Source organism: Theropithecus gelada, chromosome 11 (assembly GCF_003255815.1).
Source record: "Theropithecus gelada isolate Dixy chromosome 11, Tgel_1.0, whole genome shotgun sequence".
NCBI lineage: Eukaryota > Metazoa > Chordata > Mammalia > Primates > Cercopithecidae > Theropithecus > Theropithecus gelada.
Genome location: NC_037679.1, coordinates 28,315,197 through 28,319,514, shown reverse-complemented (window position 1 = coordinate 28,319,514; position 4,318 = coordinate 28,315,197). Strand labels below are relative to the sequence as shown.

Below are 4,318 nucleotides of genomic sequence, written 5' to 3'. Positions count from 1 at the left end.
GCTGATAGGAAAGAACTCACTATTGCCAGATTGTTAATTGTTTTCTGTTTGTTGTGTAGCTTTTTGCCCCTCTTTCTTCCCTTGCTGTCTCCTTTTGTGTTTTGTTGATTTTTTTGTAGTGACATATTTTGATTTCCTTCTCATTTCCCTTTGTGTATATTCTGTAGATATTTTCTTTGTGGTTACCATTGCAATTACATAAAACATCTTAACATTGTAACATTCTGTTTTATGCTGCTAATAACTTACCTTCATTCATGTGTAAAAACTCTGCTCCTTTACATCCTGCCCCTCTTCATGTTATTAATAACACAAATTTTCTCTTTTTATAATTAGTATCCAGTAATATACATACATAATTACTTCTAATTTTTTAAAATTCAATTTTATTTTATTTCAAGACAGGGTCTCATATCATTCAGGCTGGAGTGCAGTGATGTGATCATGGCTCACTGCAGCCTCAACCTCTTGGGCTCAAGCAATCCTTTTGCCTCACTTACCCAAGTAGCTAGGACTACAGGCATGCACCACCATGCCTGGCTCCTTTTTTTTTTTTTTTTTTTTTTGGAGAGAGATGAGGTCTTGCTATGTTGCCCATGAAGGAAGAGCAAATATAAATTGATAAGAAAAAAAACAAAAACAAAACCACCACCCTATGAAAAAATGAGTAACACACAGACACATGACTCAAAAAAGGAAATGCATATGGATTTTAAGCATAGAAAAAGTTGCTAGGCCTGCCCAGCACTGCGCGCCCCATGTCAGAGTCCCAGCCCCCTTCGCCTGTGTCCATCATTCCATGCAGAAGCACCACCAGCATGTCTGACAAACTGCCCGACACAGTCACTGACATCAGCCTGGACGCCTGGGGACACAAGGCCCTGGACATTGTGGAGGCTGATGTGGTGGGCCTGATGTACATGAGGGAGTTGTTCCTGGCTCCAAGCCACTGAAAGGCACTCACATCACTAGCTGCCTGAAAATGACAATGGAGACCATTGTCCTCATTGAAACCCTCATTACCTCAAGTGCTGAGATGCAGTGGTCCAGCTGCAACATCTTCTCCACCTAGAACCATGTGGCAGCTGCCATAGCCAAGGCTGGCATTCCAGTGTGCACCTGGAAGGGTGAAAGAGATGACAAGTACCTGTGGTGCATCGAGCAGGTACTGTATTTCAAAGATAGGCCCCTCAACATGATTCTGGATGATGCTGGTGGCCTCAACCAACCTCATTTACACCAGGTACCCACAGCTTCTGTCAGTCAGCTGAGGCATCTTTGAGGAGACCATGACTGGGTCCACAGGATGATGGCCAGCGGGATCATGAGGATGCCCACCATCAATGTCAGTGACTCCATCAAGAAGAGCAGGTTTGAAAACCTCTATGTCTGCCAGCAGTCCCACATGGATAATATCAAGTGGGCCACAGATGTGATGATTGCTGGCAAGGTAGCTGCGGTGGTGGTCTGTGGTGATGTGGGCAATGGTTGTGTCCAGGCCCTGAAAGGTTTTGGGGCTTGCATAATCATCACCAAAATCGACCCACTCAACACACTGCAGGCTGCTACTGAGGGCTATGAGGTGACTACCATGGAGGAGGCCTGCCAGGATGGCAACATCTTTGACACCACCAGACTTTTTCAATATCATCCTTGGCCAGCACATTGAGCAGATGAAGGATGTTGTCAGTGAATAACATTGGACCCTTTGACATGGAGATCAATGTCAAGTAGCTCAATGAGAATGCTGTGGAGAAGGTGAACATCCAGCCCCAGCTGGATGAGGCAGTGACTGAAGCCCGCCTGTGCAAGCTGAACATGAAGCTGACCAAGCTGACCACGAAGCAGGCCCAGTACCTGGGCATGACCCATGATGGCCCTTCAAGCCTGATCACTACTACTGCTTAAAGGCAGGCCTGCCCTTCACCTTCCAGTTGCTGTCCTTACCCAGGCCCCAGCTTTCCTCCCCAAGAGCAAATGACACCAACCTTGAGATGTGTTTGCCAGTGTCCCCCATTGACTCCCTAAGGTTGATTCCTCAGATTTTGACCTCTACTGCATCCCTCATATGGTTCCAAGTGTGACAGGGGAAGCTGAGAGGCACCTCCTCAAACCCTGGTCATGATGGGGGTATGAAGGAGACATCCATTGGGAACCAGCTCAGTGGTCTTGGAACTGCTAAGTCAGTCCTTCCTTAGCCTGAAGTTGGCAGTGGGGTCACAAAGCCAATGTACTTTACCATCCAGTGCTTCACTTGGCCTACAGACTTATGCCCATGGTGCTTGGTTTATAGGTTCACTGGTTCTTCAGCCCATGACAGGTGAGAGAGAGCTATATATATTGAAGGGCAAGGGAGAACTGAAGGGCAAGGAAGAACTGTTCCTGAGAGCCTGGCTTAGTGCTGGGCCTTCCCTTAAACCTCCTTACAATGAGGTTGGTACTTTTAGTCCCCATTTTACAGGGGTTAGAATAGTTAAGTGACAACCAAGAAAGGACAGGGAAGTGACAGCCTGAGGTTGAGAGAGGCCAGAAAAACATAAAAGCAGGCATAGACCTGCCACCATTTTGTAGCAAGAATGGTTCTTATCACAACTCTCAGTCAAAAAGAGAGTAATTTGGTTTATAATGTCTATGTAGTGTTTGTAATATTAAAATAAAGCAGGAGTTTGGTAAATAAAAATTTGGGTGCCTAAAAGGAAAAAAAGGATGCTTAATGACATTCATAATACAAGAAATGTGAATTAAACTGTAATCTGATGCTACTTTTGGTCTATTACATTGGCAAAAATCAAAAGGCTTGGCAAAATCCTATGTTAGCAAGGATATAGAGAAACAGACACTTTCATACATTGCTGGTGGAAGAATGTTCAGTCTCCTCAAGATCATGTTGGCTATGTTGTTATCTGTCAAAACTACACATTTCCTCAGCCAATTCATTTCTAGGATTTTGTCCACTACAGTTTCACATGTGTAAAATGACATGCATAAGGTTCTGCTTCAGCATCATTTATTACAGGAAAACATTGGAAAAAACCTACATGCACTGAAGAGCAAACTGATTACATAAATTATGTCACACATATATACAATGAGATAATATGTAGTCATACACAAAATTAAGGAAGTTAATTATATACAGATATAGTATGTTTGCAATATATATTTAAACATTAAAAAGCAAGGTACAGGGCTGGGTGCAGTGATTCATGTGTGTAATCCTAGCACTTTGGAAGGTTAAGGTGGGCGAATCACTTGAGCCCAGGAGTTTGAGACCCTCCTGGGAAACATGGTGAAACCCCATCTGTACAAAAAAATACAAAAATGAGCCGGTCGTGGTGCCCCATGCCTGTGGTCCCAGTTACTTGAGGCTGAGGCTGGGAGATCACTTGAGCTGGGAAGCGGAGGTTGCAGTGAACCAAGATCGTGCCACTACACTCCACCCTGCATGACAGAGCGAGGCCCTGTGTCAAAAACAAAACAAAACAAACAAAAAAACCCACCAAAATTACTCAATTCTGATATTTGTACTCATCAGTACAAGTACTGATACAGGCTACCACAAGCATAAACCTTGAAAAAAGTATGCTAAGTCAAAGAAGTCAGTCACAAGAGACCACATATTGTACGATTCCATTCTTGTAAAATGCGCAAAATAGGGAAATTATTATAGAGACAGAAGATAGATTAGTGGTTGTCTAGGTCTGTGTGGGAGGAGTGTTAGAGGATAGGTGGGTAATAGCTAAAGGGTACATGGTTTTTCTTTTTTTTTCCTTTTTTTATTGTGGTAAAATATACAAAACATAAAATTTACCATCTTAACATATTGTACAATACCGCGGCATTAAATACATTCATAATGTTGTGCATCCATCACGACCATCCATCTCCAGAACTCTTTTTATTTTGTAAAACTGAAACTCTACCCATTAAACAGTAATTTTCAATTCTTCCCTCCCCATCCCCAGCACCTGGCAACCACCATTCTACTTCCTATGATTTCGACTACTCTAATCGAAATGGAATCGTACAGTTATTTGTCTTTTTGAGACTGCCATTTCACTAAGCAGAATGTCCTCAAGATTATTCCATGTTGTAACATGTGTCAGATTTTTCCTTCCTTTTTAAGGTTGGATAGTATTCCATTTGATTGTAGATGCTTTACCACATTTTGTGAACCCTTCATCCCTGGATGGACGCTTGGGTTTCTTCCACGTTTTGGCTATTGTGCCTAATGCTATGAATATGGATGTACAAATATAAACATTCTTATTCACTCTATTGACATACATAGATTTTTAAAAATGTGACAGATTCATCT

The 4,318-nt window shown here is 42.5% G+C and overlaps 1 pseudogene; it reads left to right on the top strand.

Annotated features, from left to right (window-relative positions):
• The first annotated feature begins 818 nt into the window (after positions 1 to 818).
• Positions 819 to 2,084, top strand: LOC112634931 (annotated as a pseudogene).
• The last annotated feature ends 2,234 nt before the right edge of the window (positions 2,085 to 4,318 follow it).